The 18,007-nt window shown below is 41.6% G+C and overlaps 1 long non-coding RNA gene across 1 annotated transcript in view; it reads left to right on the top strand.

The window, feature by feature from the left end:
* Nucleotides 1-18,007, top strand: part of LOC135298780 (uncharacterized) — a 66,439-nt gene that overhangs the window by 34,728 nt on the left and 13,704 nt on the right. The window contains exons 2-4 of the long non-coding RNA XR_010360801.1: nucleotides 3,039-3,181; nucleotides 3,298-4,079; nucleotides 5,725-5,847. This is a non-coding gene — a long non-coding RNA (uncharacterized LOC135298780). The remainder of the gene's footprint in view (nucleotides 1-3,038; nucleotides 3,182-3,297; nucleotides 4,080-5,724; nucleotides 5,848-18,007) is intronic.

The following is an 18,007-nucleotide window of genomic DNA, read 5'->3' as shown; positions in this document are numbered from 1 at the left end:
AGGAGAGGAGAGGAGAGGAGAGGAGAGGAGAGGAGAGGAGAGGAGAGGAGAGGAGAGGAGAGGAGAGGAGAGGAGAGGAGAGGAGAGGAGAGGAGAGGAGAGGAGAGGAGAGGAGAGGAGAGGAGAGGAGAGGAGAGGAGAGGAGAGGAGAGGAGAGGAGAGGAGAGGAGAGGAGAGGAGAGGAGAGGAGAGGAGAGGAGAAGAGAAGAGAAGAGAAGAGAAGAGAAGAGAAGAGAAGAGAAGAGAAGAGAAGAGAAGAGAAGAGAAGAGAAGAGAAGAGAAGAGAAGAGAAGAGAAGAGAAGAGAAGAGAAGAGAGAAGTCTTTCAGTCACTCTAAATTTGTGCTCTTGCTACCACATGCATTTCTGATCTTTTTCTCATTAAAAAAATAAGCAGAAGGGGAAAAGAAACAGAGAACAACAGCAATTAAAAAAAACAATACAAAAACATGGGATAGATCCTGTAAGAAATAACTCAGAAGAACAAGACCTAAAGAAAAATACAGTAGCCATCTGTGTAGTTAACTGTGGCAATAGAGAAAGTGAATTATGAACAATTGGTCATTGTTCTGCATGTGATAAGATTAGGGTTGGTTAGATAAGATTATCATCCAGCAAGTTCTAAACAAACAGGAGGAAGAATTTTGCCATGCTGGAGTGTGCTGGTCATAGAATGCTGCTGAAGCTAAGTTTTCATTGTGCTCAAGAAGTGATTTGACAAATTCATGTAAGATCTACAGGTGCAGGGACATTTTACATGGCTTAGGATGGGCAGAGATACCTGGAACAGTGGAAATAGCACATCACTATCATATGTTTTCTCTACTGTGTTGCTCTTTGTTTTACTTACACTCCTTGCCAGCTAGTGTTGGAAACATGGGACCTTTGGTCCACTACAGCCAAGATGCAAAGGTATTGAAACAACATTACATTTCTTTCTCAGCCTCACTCAGTCCAGAGAACTTTCCTTGGACACAGTCAGGATATAATCAACAGCAGTCAGGCTTCTGGGGAGGAGGAGGAGGTGGTGGTAGGAATGGTTATTACAAATCAGTTCCTAGAGGATCTGTTTCTAACATATGCGCCCAAGCGCACAGATTTGAAGGTCTAGTTAGATTTTCAGTTAAATAGATATGGTACCAAAGATATTTATTTCTGACCTTGCCTATAGCTAGAGAAACAACATTTTACACAGACTCAGCTTAAGTATTCAGTGGTTGCACCATCTGAGCAACAGACCTGGCTAAACACAGAAACGACAGAAGGATTTTTTGTTATAAGTGAGGAGGCTTAATGCAGATGAAGTGGCCATATGGAGTGAAAAAACATAGTCATTAAGAAGATGGAAAGATACTATTAGAACAAGGATTCCCAAAGTTTGTTTATGGAAAGCTGGCACAACAAGCAGGGTGTCAAGCAGCGGGACCCAAAATAATTAACCTGTAACAGAAACCCCAAAACTTTTGGTGCCCCCTTCCTCTTGAAAGCAGGAGAACGAGCCACAGTTTTATGCTGCCTTTCAGAGAAGAGAGGGGAGAAGTTAGTGAGTGACACACTCGGCTCTCCAGACTCTTGGGGTCCTCAAACACTCAGGAAACAGTTTGAATGTGTGTTGCTGACTTTGCAGCTGGAACAGCCTCAAACAACACCTGAATTCATGAGGGTAGCTGTGGCCTTGTGTCTTATCCAAAGGTGTCTCAGACTGCCCTTTGGGAGCTCTGCAACAGAAGAGGTGCACAGCAAAAGGCATCAAGACGAGTCTTGGTGTGAGAACATAGTGTCCAGAAGTCAAAAAGTAGCTGAAACTCTAGCTGGGTAACATAAAACCAATGATCCCTCAAAAAACCCTCCTGTATATAAAATCCTCTATATAAAATAACTTGCATGAGCACTTCAGTACTCAATGGACAGTGCAGGGAAGTGACTGGTGAGAGTCCTCCACCTATTGCAGGAGGTGTTGTATAACACTCCTACAGCAGGTATGCTCTTAGGCAGAAGACATTCCTAGTCTGATAAGAGACTTTTCTCATGAATCACAGTAATTTCACATCAGATACAACATTAAAGGAAGTTAAAATGCTCTGATTGGTAGCTGTCAAAAGTGGTGTTTTGGACCAAAAGAGAGACAAGCTTGAATGGCACCTGAAAACTATTTATATGCACTCCAATAACTTTGTGGACAAACACAGTGGTAAATTCACCGTGTGGATAACAGTCCTCAGAGCCAGAAACTCAGAAACAAATGAACCTTTTGGCATAAGCTTGCAATATGAAATAATTTTAAACAAAAATCACAAAAAAACTTTAAACCTTCTGGTCATTTATTTTGGTTATGCTGTGGTACTGATTCTGTAGCCTGGAGGTGATTAGCACAAACTACCACTCTACCTGGTACAGAGAAAAACCCTTAAAAATCCTCTTAATCATCTGTCTGTGCCAGAAAACACAGTCAAGTTTTCCTATATTTTTAATCAGTGTTGTTATTGTTTGAGTCTCCTCATGTTAATTTTTCATGATTTAAATACAAGGATTTTGTTGAAATAACGCTCTTTGATACAAATAATTTAGAATGAAGAATGCGTGCCAGCAAAGCTAAGTTAATTATTTTGTCTGAATGCTTGGCAGATGAAAATGATGATAGAACTGGGACATGTCTACACTGGGCAGGAAGGTGTGGTGCAGAAATCCCCAGACGAACGCTGAACGATCTAGCTCCAGACCTTGAACCAAAACAGCCATGCTTGCATGGAGCTACTGACAGCAAGCTTCAATGAGCTCGGGAGCAGCCCTGAGAACACGCTGCTGGATCACCAGCTTCCCAGCTGGCCACCATGCAGTGCTGTGGTGGTTGGATGACGCTGAGACTCAAGATTCAAGTCAGTCTGAGCCTAACCTGCAGCACAGATCATAAGAAACTGGAGGCAAACTGTGAGAAGAAGGTGCTTTTGCCCCAGAGGCAGCTGACGCTGGTTGGACATCAAAAATTGGCTGACTTGTGTGCTTCCTTAATTATTTTCCCCTCATGTTTGATATTTTCAGCCTATGTGACGAAGAAGAACGAGGCATGGCTGAGTCACATTAGTGCCCACTACACATCCTTGGTATTCCACAGCAAGAGGCACAGAAAAGCTGGTTGGACTTCATTCCTCCAGTCAAATGTCAGAAATGTTGTTAAATGAAAGGTTAGTTAATCATTTCAGATTCCATTTATCTTATCACATGCATTTACATAAAGGTAATTATTTATATGGTACACTAATTTGTTTGTATTCCCTATGGGAAAAATCCCGGTTTATAGGAAGGAAACTAGCAGCCACCCAAAAGATGCAAAAATACTCCAGTGCCACCTTGTGCTACAGCCACCACCAGGATGAGAAGATGGATGTGAACCAAGTGATACCTGTCTTCCTGGAGGAGTTGGATTGGCGAGGGTCTGGAGAGGGGAAAAAGAAAGAGAATGATGGAGAGAGAGGGCACATCCATAATCATCTTCAAGACATAGTCCCTAAAAAGTGGAGCTCAGTCTCTTTGTAAGTTCTTTGCTGCAGAGATCACAATTGAGCTGGGTTTCCTGTTTTTGATGGAAGGCCTACTTCTCCTAAATTACATTACAAACTGACCTGTCCAGCTGGAGAGGAAACAATGGAGCTTTTTTGCCAGGCAATTAGTAGGTAATTAAAAATAATTAAAAGAAAAAAAAAAAAGACCACACATGAACTTCCTCCAGCATCCTGGTCCCCACTGGGCGGGCAGGGCAGGCCAAGTGAGCGGCTGCCGTGGCAGAGCAAACCTGCTGAGGGTGTGATTGCTCACAAGAGAGATCTCACTCCCCTGGAACCACATCATGCTCCCACGGGTGTGGTGAGGAGACTTTTACAGCTTGACAAATATTTGAACTATTGTTATAGGTAGCTATTTATACAATTCAGTAATGTTATACAGTTATATAATACAGTCTGCAAAGCACCACCAGCGATTTGGTCACCAATGTTTTGGGTAGGGTGTAAAATAAAGTCATGGACTCTGGCCACACCTTTGAATGGATGTAGGACCTGCTGAACCTCTGCTGAAGAGCCTTGGGTAGGTGCAACCAGTATGTCTAGGAAGCATCAAGGAATATGATTAATCTTATCAATTTAGGCATCTGAAGCTGCTTAGTCATCCATCTGTTTGGCAGGAATTTATCTTCGTGATTTCTCTCGCTTCCATAGTCACCATGGGCCCAAGGCTAGATGTCTAAATAAATATCAAATTACATCTGAAGCACAGCAGCACCCCAACATTCAAACACTCAGAGAAACCTAAGTGCCTTTCTCCCACTGTGTCAAACAGCCAAGGCTGCTTAATCACTGCTCCACCAGCCAAGTCCTAAGGCAATGCACCTCTGGTTTCTGAGCCTCCAAATTCCTCGTTTGCAATCCATTCACAATTACTCATGCAAGGCCTGAGTTGATCCCAGCTGGGCAGCTCTGTGATGGGGCTCTGGAGGTGTCCCTCTGGGATGTGGCAGTGAGCAGCTGCAGTGCTGGTTGTCTGTACCATTGCTGTACCATCATCTTTGCCTTTCTTCTTGGCAAGACCACGTGAATCTTGTGTTTCAGAGAGGAGCTGAGGTTTGCTGGTGTCTACCTGCAGTGTGGGAGGTGGCGAACAGGGCCCCATGAGCCAATTTATGCCAGGGCTGAGACAGCTGAGCAGATGCTCAGGTGTTTGTGTTTCAGCTTCACAATATGCAGTGGGTATGTAGGAGGCAGGACAGAAGCCAGCTCACACAGCAGAATGGAAAACCAATTGCTTTTACACCTGATTACCTCTTTACAACAGAGGAGCAAATCCCAACGTGCCTCTGCCACCCAAACTCCTTAGACCAGTCCTGCCTCGCTGCTGGAAAGCTGGTTCAGGTCCTGGGGATGCCTCCTCCTTCCTAATGGCTCTGCTGGGCACGTGACAGCCTGGAGGAAACTCTACCAGCCTGGAGGAGCAGTCACAAGGAGTGGGCGTGAAACTGGTCCTGGAGGAATTGTCAGTTCTGGGGAGTTTCTGGCTCCTGTAAAGAGAAGAAAAGCAGTTGGGTCCGAAGTCCTCCTGGCTCTGGCAGCGCAGGGCAGGAAAGGCAGTCCATTCCTTCATGCAGGCCCTCAGCATGGAAAGTTCTCGATGAGGTTGGACATGCCTGCTGGGAGCTGGCTGGCATTAGCAAGAGATGGCCAAAGCCAGAGGGCGAGGGCAGAGCTCCACCATGCCTGCCCAGTCACTGACTTCACTGGGGAAAGATGTAAATACAGAGATCTGTGATTCTGTGATCTATCCTCCAAGATCTTTTCCTTGACATGCATTTGTTAGAAGAGGTGTAAGCATGTGTGATTACACAACCAAATAAAATTAGGAACCTCTGTTATGACAAATAGCCAGGGGCACTCAGGTGGAAATGCAACTCAGCTGCTCAAGAACATTCCAAGCAACTTGCTCAAAAATCAAGCAAAGGTGCTGGCCCCTGTGCTGCAAGGATGGCTCAGAATACAGCTTATGCTGGGGAAGCACAGGTAATTTTAGAATCCACATGTTCCTGTTTCCAGCCTCTCCTCCCTGGTGCAGATCCAGCCTATCAGCTAACTGGTGACAGATGTGTACAATCTCAGCAGGCAGAGGTTGGACAAGGCTGTAATGTACTACCCTTAATGAGGTACTTTGATCTTACTCCTCCCTTTTTTTGTTTGTTTTACAGCGCTTTCCCTCACTTTCATCCCCAGCAGACAGCCCTCGAACTGCAGAGACCCTCCCTTCACAAATAAGTTTACGAGGAAGGAACCTATGAAGTGAGGCTGCATTTCAGGGAACTTAAACCTGTGTAAGAAAGTATCTTTGAAAAATTATGTATAACAATTCATAGGATTCCTGGGAAGCCTTTGAGGCATGAATGAGCTGTGAATAGTATTAAAACAATCCAGCTAACTAAGGAAAAAAATGTGGGTTTTTCCCCCTGGATCTTTCTAGTTAACTGAAATATATAATCAAAATTTTATGAGTCCAACAGTTTCCAATTTCAGTGGTAGATTCAGCATGCGCTAAAGACTGAATATAGCCCACTACCTTTCCTATTTATCACAGAAGATATTGATATTCAATACCAATATCATGAAGAAGCTTTAGCAATTTCCATTAAAATGAATCTGCCATGGGAGCCATAGAAAAATTTCTGATACTGGATATTTATGTATCTTAATATTCCTTTTCTATACCTATATCTACATGCACTTATTTACACCTTTATGCTAAATAAATAATTTTAAGATCAGGACTAAGACATCTTCTTGGATATCAGCAAGTCTCCAATAGGAGCATTTGCACTCGCCATATTGCTGGAACAGATTCTATATCTTCAGAAATTGTTAAAAAAAAAAGTAAAAAAAGGAAAATTTAAATAATTAATTAAATAAAAGCCAGATCTTGTGAAAAAGACCTCATCAGCTACTTAACAGCTCTAGCAGATGCAAAGGCATTGGGCAGTTGCCTATAGCAATTTCATACACGTAGAAGTTTGGGAAAATGGAAATGAGACAAAAATGCTAACTTATCGACTTATCAAGACGGGGGGGCGGGAGGGTGACTGTGACTCCGAGTATCACTTCTCTTCCCAGACATCTCAAAATCACGGGTATGTAAAAGATGCAGTTTCTGCCCATGTGCCTTCCTCTAAATGTTGGTGATGCATCCAGGTGTCTGACACCAGCCCCAATAAACGCCCACCGAGCTGTCAGCATCGGGGCACACGTGCGTGCCTCTTACATGACTCGGGGTTTGTTTTTTAGTCGTACCTAACTGAGCAGCCACATGAGAGCCGTGGCCCGTGAGTCACTGTCAGACATCAGATATCACATGTGGGAGAATCGCAAAGTATGACAGATACTGTTACCATTATGTAAACTTCCTGTCATCATCGCTCTTGGATGTTCATATTCATGAGTTACCCTCTGCCTGCCTCGAGCTGGAGCTTTGCTTTCTATGTAGGCACAGGCAAACCCAGTTGTTGCTGACTTGTGAGATGGAGCCTCTTTTGTTCTCTTGTTTAGACTCTCAGTTCAGTGTCTAACCAAGGCAGCAACATTTTGCTATGTGAACATTCAGTTTCTGGTGCTAGGATTGTCAAAAGTCTCAATTTTTAATTTGCACCTACTAATAGGGAAACTGCATATTCAGACCACATATTCAAACTTAAAATCGATTTGACAAATAAATAGTTGCAGGAGCTGTCCTAAGTTTCCTGGTATTTTTCTGACTTCATCATACTGTGTAATTCCAGCCCCCCACCCCCACCTGAATGAACAGATCTTTAATGCCCCTTGGCACTATCATTTTCTCACATTAATAAGGAGAGCATCTGTGTGTCTTGACTCAGAAGATAATCTGTAACACATACAGCCTGGTAAACAACAACAACAACAAAGTGAGAAACGTGTGTTTATCTGAAAAGCTGTGTTTTATAAGCAGCATATACTCAGAACCTGAAATGATATATTGAGGCAGCTGATGGTTGAACTGCGCCATGCACTGAAGGCACCCGGGATGGGAAAAAAAGATATCCTGATGGTCCTGGATGCCCATCCACCCCTGGCTAGTATATACCCAGCCACTGGACAGCCATATATTACACACCCACTTCAACATTCAGAGGAGGTAACTTGGAGTGAGTTTTATAACCTGGCAGCTGATGGTTTTGCTGTGTTTTAAAAGGTTTTTGTGTTCCTCAAAATTAAAGCGAAAGGTGTTATCCGATGCCTTGAAATGGCACAGAGAATGGCAAAAGCACCTTTGTTCCCTCAGACTGTCTGAACAATGTGTTAATCCTTACCTTGAGAGATCACCTCTAGAAAAAAGAGGAGAGTTCCAACCTTTCTGTCAGAGTGAGCCAGTTTTTCTACTGTTGCAGCCAAAAGAAGGTGCCAAGTGACGGCAAAATAGGTGTAGTTTCGTAATGAATAGGTCTGAGCAAATCTTGGCTTTGTGCATCTCCCCAGAACCTGGGAGATGGAAAAAGGGCAGAGTTGTTTAAGAAAAGGTGCAGGGAAAATGCACATGGAAATGAAGTATTATTTTTATTATTGAGCACCTGCTAAAGAATGGTGTCCCCGCTCAGCTGTACCTGAGCTGATGGTGCAGAAGGTGACACTGCGGTCACAGCTCTGTGTCAGCAGCTGTTTTGGTGCAGGCAAGGCACAGTTGACTTGGAAAGCCAAACAGAGCCAGGAAAGCTGAGGTCTGCAAGGCTGAGGAGGATAAACTCTGCCCAGCAGGGATGGAAGTGGGTTGGGTAGCTGGCTGGGTGGGTAGGTATCGCCTTTGCCATTCTTCTACACCCAGGAACTCAGCAGGCAGCTCACACTCCTCTCATGAAAATGGAAACCTGTAGTCCTGAAGTGCTCTCAGCTCTATTCAGAAGTTCATTTCCCTAGGGAGGTTGTTGGAGGAGAATGGTCTTTTTTTTACATCTGAATGTTTTGCAACAGAAAAAAAAATCTTTTTGAAATGTTTCAGTCCCATTTAAATATAAGTGTTAAAAAGTCTGCTGTTAATTATCCATCCAGGATGATGGCATCTGTTATTTCTTTTTAAATGCTCCATTTACTTTAACTTTATAATGAAGTGCAGTAAATCTGTTTGCAGTGGTTGTTAACTCTTTGAATCAGATTCAATTTTTTTTTATTATAGAAGGTGTTTTTAGACTTTTGCCACACATTGTCCTCTTGAGGGGCTGAAGAGAAAGCTAACACATACTTTTGAGGGAGGTTTAATTCTGATCTGTTATGAAACATCTCCTGATACTTCATAAAAAAAACAAGAACTTTAGAAATTTTGAAGGAAATAAACTATGTCATTTCTCTCCACATTTTTTCTTTTGGAATTGCCAACATTTCATACAGATTTGCACTCTCAAATCTTTCTGCTGGAAGCTATTTACATCAGAAAGGAAAAATTGTGAAGCTGGGGGCTGAAAAACAGAATTTACACTTTTTTTCCACAGCATTTCACATATATTTAATTTTCCTTTTTTTTTCAGGTCTTTGTAACACGCTGTGTTCCAGATCTCAAGCTGGATAGATTAAGTGGCATGTACTCTATTTGACATGTCAAATTTCTGTTACTGCTGCCTGCAATACATGGGAGCAAATGGCACTTGTATTTTTTGAACATATGCAAGAAATTTCAACCTAGAAGTCAGCCCATGAGAGTCTGGGTTTTTTCCCCCTCACTCTCTGTTTTTCTTCCTCTTATAATGCCAAAAGGCTTTAGAACCAACCTAAAAGTAGCTGACATCAGCTCTGTGGTTCCTCACCCAGAACAGCGTAAGGAGGACTCTAGTAAAAATGAGAATTTTCCCTCTAGGATGATTCTCCCAGGATCTGCAGCCCTGGAGAGCTAGGAATCCTGGAGGACTCAGTATTTCCTCAGTTTTGTTTGAGGCAGACAGACAAAAATAGAGAACATTGCCTTTTGTCCGAAGAGTGTGCAATTCCAGCTCTTAATTAGGTCTCAGCTCTGCAAACGAGGAGCTGGTGGAAGCAGCAGGACCCTGACCTGCAGCCCTTCCTGCAAGTGCCCTGCTCCCACTGATGTGGGGCTGTGCAGCAAGCAGGGGGCCGGGCAGGGGGTTAATCTGCAATGATTTCCCCCCTGGAGACAACCCAGGGCTGTGCCAGAGCTTGTGCTGGTGCCAGTTTAGGATGGGTGAGCTCTGAGCAAGCATATGCCTTGGACACTGCTCTTGACCTAACTTTTCTTGTTTCCTTCTTGCAAGAGCTTATGCTGTATTTTCATTTAGCAGGATTGCTCTAAAAAAACATGCTGGAGATGTGATTCCTACTGCAAAATCTCACATTCCATTTAAATTGCTACCGAAATTTATTTCCTTCTCAAAGCCTGTTTTTATATGCAATCTACAATTAGTCAAGGAAATGGGTTATCCTTTCTAATTCCAAATCATTTTAAATACCTTTCTCATGTGTTTGGGAAAGGATATTGCATAAAATATCAGTCTACTATAAAAGGCAATAGTGCAGCAATACTGGTAACCATGATGTACTGAGAACATTGATATGATGGCCTCTCAGAAGTTCAAAACATACAAAAGTGAAAAATTATTTTATACAGAAAGAGAACAAACTCCAATTAATATTTAAGTGATTTTTTTCTTGTGAAAATATTTAAATTGACAATAAACAATTAGTTGAAATATGACACTCAACTGACATCTCTTGCAAAACATGGCATTTTTGTAGTAGTGTGTAAATTTGCCAAAATAGAGAAAATCAGTCCACACCAAAGATAATTTTGTATAAGTCAAGACAATACTTATGTGCAGTTTCACAAATTCTTTAGAGGCTGCTTATTCACTATGAAAAACTCTTCTCTCTGGAAAGACTTAATAAACGTAGAGATACTTGTGAATGTCTTCTCTCCTCCAAAAATAGACAGAACTTATATTTATTTCAACTGGATGACCACTTCCTCTGAAATTTCCTCTGGGGCTGTGGAGCCCTATGAGATGTTATCCCAGTTTTACTGCTTAGCTTCCAGATCTGTTGGAGGACACAGATTTCATTTTTTCCCTTCATTACCAGTTTCCTCCTCTCCAAACTCCTTTTACCCAAAAAGTGCAAAGCTGTGGAGGTTTTTTATTTAAATATTAGAGCTAATCCTACTCAAAGTGGAATTAACTGCTGTGAATGCCCCTGATTAGCAGCCTGGTGTCTGTGTGAGGACAGGAAAATCTCTGATAATTAAAAAAAAAAAAAAAAAGAACCCACTTTATTTCCAAAACTCTCTCTCTCTTAGCTGAAAGTAATAGAATTTTTCTTTATCTTTTAACATTTTGAACTATCCTTTAAAGCTTTCTCTTTTTAATCCTCTAGCCCTCTTCCACCCCTCCCTAGACCAAAAAAAGAATCCCCTCCCTCCAAAAGAAATGGAAAACAGAGCACTTTTTTTAGCAGATATCAAAATTGTACTGCACATAATTTGAGCCACAAATTTCATCTGAGGAACTCTTGCCTCCCCAGACCCCTTGTGAACTGCCTGCCCGTGCTCCTGCTACCCTTGGCTTTCTGCCCAAAGCTGAAGTACATGTTTAGTATCTTTTTAATATTTCATGTATCTCCCATCTGGTGGGCCATGTTCTGTCACAGGAGATGGACTTAATGGTCTGAAGTTAGGTGGCCATTTCTCACTACATAAGGATATTATAAGGCAGTCTGATAACATCCTATAATATATAGTAATACCTACCCAGCTCTTTTGGGTTTTTTTCCAGGATCCTGTAAGATTGCTCCACTAAACGCTGCAACCCACGTTTGGATTATTTCTCTTAATGATCATTATTCTATATTTATCCATACTGAAGTATATTTTTAGCCCGTGTCTTTCATCAGTGAGAGGATCTGTGTCCCTTTAGACCCATTTCATTCTTCCCTGCCATTTGCCATTTATAGCTAACTGGCATCGCCATGTTGCTACTTATCCTTTTGGGGATTATTGTGCTACTGCAAAGGTTTTGCTGATGAACTGTGGCATAAATTTTCTTGACCGTTAATTAATACCAAGAATTACATTTTACGGGTGGTTCAGGATGAAATAGGATTTCATCTTCCTACAAGACACATCAAGGATATATGGATTTTAGAAATTAGAGACAGGCATGCATGCACTCTGCATAAAAAATATATTCCCAGGAACCAATTTCCTGGTGGCAAATTATTGGCTGAATATATCAGTACAGATGGCTGTCTAAAATGCAATAATGCTAGGCATGTGTCACCATGATGTGGGAACTCATTCAGAAATGGAATACTGCAGCATTGGAATAAATAGATATGTAACTGAAATTACAGATTGTGGAATACAGGATGGGTGCAGGCTGCTGCTGCTGCTTGGTGCCGAGGCTCTAAGTTCCCTTCCTAGGCAGCAGAGATCTCCATAGGCATTTTGTCATCTACTTGGTGCAATTTCAGCTCTTAATTGTCTATTACAGAGTGGAGAAAAAGTTATATTTAAAAAAAAAAAAAGGTCAGAACTTGGCATAGCCACCAGCTGATGCTTGAGGTCCATCACCATCACTACAAGCAATAATGAACCAAGCCAGATGGCTTGGTCTGCCTGAGGTCAGAGCTAACCTAAGTGTTGTGGATATTCCAGATTTTGAAGAAATTTCTTTCAGTAATTAGATTGAGACTTTTTGATTTATGAGTGTAATCCTTGCAAAGGCTAGAGAGAAGTGAAAACACAAAACCACCGAAGCTCTTTAAATGGAAGAGGAAAAGCAATGTTTTTCTCAATCCCCATATGTTTATATTTTGAATATGGGTTGTAGTTTTATGTTGGTAGAGAAAAAGATCTAGTTTTCACTTTGTATATTTGCTTCTTAACACAGCATTTTAGCAGTTTATAAATGCTGTGAACCCCATAAACACAGCAATAGCTCACAGTTCTGAAGCAACTGTTTGAAATCTTGAAAGGCCTACTTCAAGGGCCACATGACAAATTTTGAATTTACAAGAAGCCCTCTTGGATTTTCAGTAAAAATGAATAATAGGGCACTTCCAGCTTTTAGACTTGACTGCACTTCATGCTCTTCAGTGACACCACACAATTGTTCATGATTTGCTGTAAGAAATGTAATGATTTTTCTTTAATTCTTCTCTATTGAATTTTTGTACTCTTCCTGTGCTGCAATAGAATTAAAAGGGGGAAGAGAGATGAGACCTTGACAGTTGTGGCATTATGGTACACGCATAAAATTTCTTAACTTTTCACCTTTTCAAGATATGTAAAAATCTTCTTGTCTTTACTGTATCTCCTAAAAACACATGCCATGTACATTGCCACAATGATGGTGTACATGGCAAAGCACTTAGCTTGTCTATGAAATAGGTACTAAGCCAAAAACCCCTGAAGATTGTGGGTTTGCTTTGATTTAGTTTGAGCAGTGATCAAAGAGCAAATCAATGGTGTTTCTTTGTATGGATGCATAAACCACTAATATCCTTATACCAAGGTGCGTTCCTCAAGACTGTTTAAATGCAAAAGTTCCCTAAAGATCAGATTATTCTCTCTGTAGCAGACTAATTAGAAATCTGATTTGTAGGCCTGTCAATAGATGCTGAAAATACAGATATTTGGCATTAAATTCAACTTTCAGTAACAGATTCACACAATTCGTGGGCATCCAAAGTGTTGCACTGAGAGTAGAATTTTGCTATCCAGCTTTGCCTAGAATAAAACTTGCTCTTTGGATTAGTATATTTTTTGAAAGATCACAAAAGGTTTCAGTACACCAAAGATGTTTTAAATTTTGTTTTAACATTTAACCAAGCTAAGAGTCCTATCAGAAGCTGAAATTTCTCTCTTATGTCCACTCCCTAAGACCTGCAAAGGATTCTTCTTGGAATGTAAAAGGATAAGATGAAACCTGAGAATTCATTATGTATTTGGAGAATAGCAATTATAATTGCTTTTCTCACTCTCTCTTCTTGTATGGGCTTACTTGTACGTGTGCCTGCTAAATATGGTACATGTATTTCACTCAGATTAGAAAGCAAGCTGACCTTCATAACCATGTGTACTTATGCTCTGCCTAAGAATAAATACATTTTAGTGGAAGACTCTTCTATTCAGTTAGGTAAAGAGGCTTCATGCTGTAGGAAACATGCAATTTTATTTTCACGTGGAATATTTTTTCATGAGAAGGAAGGGAGATTAATCAGTTCAAGAAATGTACAGTTACTTGTTCATCTTAAATATAGAAGTTATTCAATACGACAGTTTTTTCCTTGATTTTTGAAGTTAGTAGTACTTGTAAGTGTTGAACTATAGCAGAAGAAATGTCACTCTTATTTCCTATGTAATCAAAAAGATGTTTTGTTGTGTTTTATTTTCTAATTCAGGTTTTAACTGTAAGAGTGGGGTTTACACTGAACTGACAGAGGTCTTGATAAAGTATAAATGGGTCAAAAAATATTTATTACTGCTACTAAATCACCACTATTACTATTTATCTAAATACATTCCTTATTTATAAGAGCTGCCCCCAGAACAATTTCTTAGTTGATCTCATAGTTGGCTTAAATCTTACTAGATGATTGATTATGTGTTAACTGAGAGGTGGTTAAATCTCTTTTATGAGGCATGGACACATTAAAGGTTATTTTCTCACTTTTTGAGAGACATTTTCTCAAATGTCTCTCAAAAAATGTAGGACTTTAAAGAGAGCTCTGAAAGAGCTTACACTTTAAACGGTGGCTGAACTGCGAAACTGCTGAATATAAACAAATGGAGAGAAACAGGAGTCTGTGGTGGTGTGTGTGTTTTCCTGCCCAGCACGTGCCCGTGCCCACACACAGGCACACGCTGCCGGCTGCATCCTCACCTGAGATCAACCTCCACACTTTGCAGAGCCACTCACACTGCCTTGATTCATCTGCCATGGTAGCTTGAAACAACTTAATGATACCCTCGCTACACAGCAGCATGAGCAAAGAAGGAATTTCAAGCTGCTGCATTTGCCCTGAAGCAGACTTCCTTTGCTTCTTTAATTCTAGAGTCAGAAGTTCATCACTTGGATGTAACCCCATACTTCCATTAGAAGTGACCGTGTCAAATTAAGAAGTATGTGTTTCCAGTTAAAGGCAAACTTTAGGAAAAGAGGAAAGAGCCTGCCTGCATTATTTAAAGCTTGGCTGAGATATTTGTAGATTTATTAAGGAAAAAAGTAGAAACTATGTGTCCCTCCTCATTCTGAAGGGCTCCATGCTTTCCTCTTGGCACTTTCACAGGCACTTTGCCCCACTACAGGGTAGGGCTCTGAGGTCTCTAGAGCAGAATGAAGGCTAATTCAATCGTTGCATGTTGAAACACTGTGGACTCCAGTCCAAAACCCTTCTGAAGCATTTACTACATTGCTGATTAATTTTCCTTGTGGGCACAACTCTCTAACTGCCCTGGAAGCTCGCAGCTGTGCTGAGTGACTGGTGACAGTATTTGTACTGCTTGTGGGGCATTCTGCTGCATTCTACCCCACTGTTCCAGCGTCTCAGGATCCATCGCATCTAGCCTTAATTGTAACAAATTATTGCAGTCATTTGGGTTGGTGGGTTTTCTAAAATTGTTTTGCTGTCACATTTTGGGGAAAAGAGAGAAATCCTTAGACTGTATACTCTTGGTGCATCCTGAAGTCTTGACCTAGGAAGCAAAAGATCTGAACAACTTAGGACAAAAAGAATTTCCTTGTCTCAAAACGTAATCTAAAAAAGGTAATGATCACAAAATATAAACCTTTTTGTGCTCATTTGATAGCAATTACATGTTTTATACCATAACCTACTCACAAGAATTTTATTTTCATAGATGAAGACAGTGTGAACCTCTCATGTCTCTCAGTAATTTTACAGTGATTTCCTCTGTAGGAATCTTAATGTCACACACCAGTGACTAGTCCAATCACTTGTCTCCACTGATATTCATAGGTATTCCATCAGAAGGTAAAATTACTCTACAGTGCCTTTTTTTGACAAAACTTTGCAAAGCTTTCATCCTCAGGGAATCTTTTTCTGACTTTATTTTATGCTTTAAAGTTCAGGGATTGACACTTGTCATTTCAATGTAGCAGATAGAAATGAAAAACTTTTAATCCATACCACAGTACAACCTTTCCTTGAAAATGCTTTTTATGCCAGTAGTGAGCTTTGCTTGGTTATCCAATGCAGGAAAACCTTTTTTCAGATTTATGTATTTCACACCTTTTCAAAATAAGTGGGACACAGCTGGGTCAGATCAGACTGGTGGGTGCCCAGTTTAGGCTCCGATGTGGCCACCTGATCTCAGCATTCCTTGGATCATGCTTTAGAGATGGTCTCCCATCTGCAGAAGCCCAGGGGCTGGGTGTGCACACAATGAGAATCTGTCCCTCTGAAATCCAACAGCAGCTGCTCCCAGCTTGGCTCATGAGCAGATCACCCATAGAACTCTGGAGAAGATGAGGTTACCACAAAAGTTTTGGGGGGAGTTGCATTAACTAGCACAAGTCGGATATCATTGGTTGTGATTTCTCTGACTGACTGTGGCCTGGGATGCAAGTCTGCTTTAATGGAGAAGAAAAGAAGAAAATGGCTGAACAGACCTGACATGAATTTCCAAAATAGCTCTTAGCCAATGGCGTATTGTTGTGGCAGTATAACAACAGTCACAATGTTTTTCAGAATGAGAAAAAAAGAGAGCATTTCCTCCGGAAGACAGAAATTACTGGTGTGAAACAGAAACGTGGATGACGTAAAATCCCAGAATCTGAGGTGTATCTGACAGCACAAGACTTGTTGAGGCCCAATCTGATTCAGAAACCATAATTTGCTAATTCATACGCCGCAGGAAAATGAATCTGTCATACATGCTAGCGTGCCAGCAGCGTTTTGGCTTGTGATTCCCTTCTGCCAGCGGGAGCTGCGGTGTGCGGTGCGGGATCTTCCCAGTGCTGGAATGTGCTCCTGGCCCTGGTTCATGTCATGATCGACCTGCACTGCCATGTCTGCCAGCGCGCCAAGGTGAGAATCCAGCCTGAAATAAACTGAATGGGAAAGCTGGCCAAAACTCCATGGTGGAAAGAGCAAGGAAATGGATGTTTGGTTTAGAATACAGTAGAATAAAATATTTCAGTTTGTGGAGGCTTACAATGACCATCAAGCCCGACTGCCTGATTACTTCAGGGTTGTCCATGCCACATTGAAGGTATTTCTTGGGCGAAGTTTGGGCTAGGATGGTCTAAGATCTCTGATGGGGGAAGCAAGTAGGACAGTTGGCAAAGGCAGTGTGTGTGAAGTTCCCCCTCCAGGCTTCACTGAGGCTTTTATCAGAGTGCTATATGCTTGTCTAGCTTTAGTTCCTGGATGGTACACAGAGACAAGACAGGTGTGCGACATTTATTTTTAGATAGCTTCTGAGAAAAGAGGAGGAAAGCTGCATGCAGCAAAATTTTACTCTGGCAGCACAACATAAAAATAATTTGCTTTCTGTCTGCAAACAAATTTAAATCCTTATTTTGCCGTATTAAAAACAATGTAAAATGAACAGTTAACATAAATAAGTCTCACTGCTCAGTGGACTCTCAGCTACATGTGATAAAGAACATAGATGCCCATATGTTTAGATGCTGCAAATTGAATATTTAGCCAACTGGTCCCTGGAATGGAAGCAAAAATACAAAGTTAATGCTTGGACCCTTTGAACAGCACACAGGCACATTGAAAGGACTTGTTGAAAAAAACCAAATCCCTCACAGCTGAGTGGAGACCTGATGACTTGAGAACAGTAAGCAAATGTGAAGGGTCCTAACTTTGACCATCTCACGAGACCTGGCGCCCACGGAGGCAGCAGTTTGCTTGGGGTCTGAATCCAGGCTGGTTCCCCTGGGAGGAGGGATGATGAGGGCAGCAGGCAGCGCTGCCAGAGGTGCAGGGAGAGGAGAGAGCGCTGTTCTTGCTGTGTGGGGAGTGACTCACAAGTTCACGTTGCAGCACAAGTGAATGCAGACATCTCCCATGGGAAAAATGCACTTTGTGCCTCTGGGAGCTGCGGGAGGCAGCAGGAGAAGAAAACTGGGTGTTTTGGATGTGTGAGCCATGATGTGGGACAGCCTTCCCAAGGATCCTGCACCTCCAGACTCTCGGTACATCCCTCTGCCGCAGTTTTACTGCCTTTGGGGCTTCCTCACCTTCTCACTGCCTTGACCTGTCCTCAGCTTCTCACTGCTTTGGGTGCTGTGGTGGATATCACAGAAGGATGGAGCCATAGTGGCAATTTCTTAATTGCCTTTCTTCTGTGGTCAGTTTGCTGAAATACTCCTCCAGATTATGGGAGCTGTGGTAGTCAGATTTGGAAAGGAAGTCTGTGTGGTTTTGCAGAAATTTGCAGCTAATAAAATGATAATAGGGAAATTAAGAGAGAAAAATGACTACAGATCTGACTATTTG

This window comes from Passer domesticus, chromosome 4, assembly GCF_036417665.1.
Source record: "Passer domesticus isolate bPasDom1 chromosome 4, bPasDom1.hap1, whole genome shotgun sequence".
In the NCBI taxonomy this organism is placed as follows: domain Eukaryota; kingdom Metazoa; phylum Chordata; class Aves; order Passeriformes; family Passeridae; genus Passer; species Passer domesticus.
This window is presented reverse-complemented; position numbering and strand designations above follow the sequence as displayed.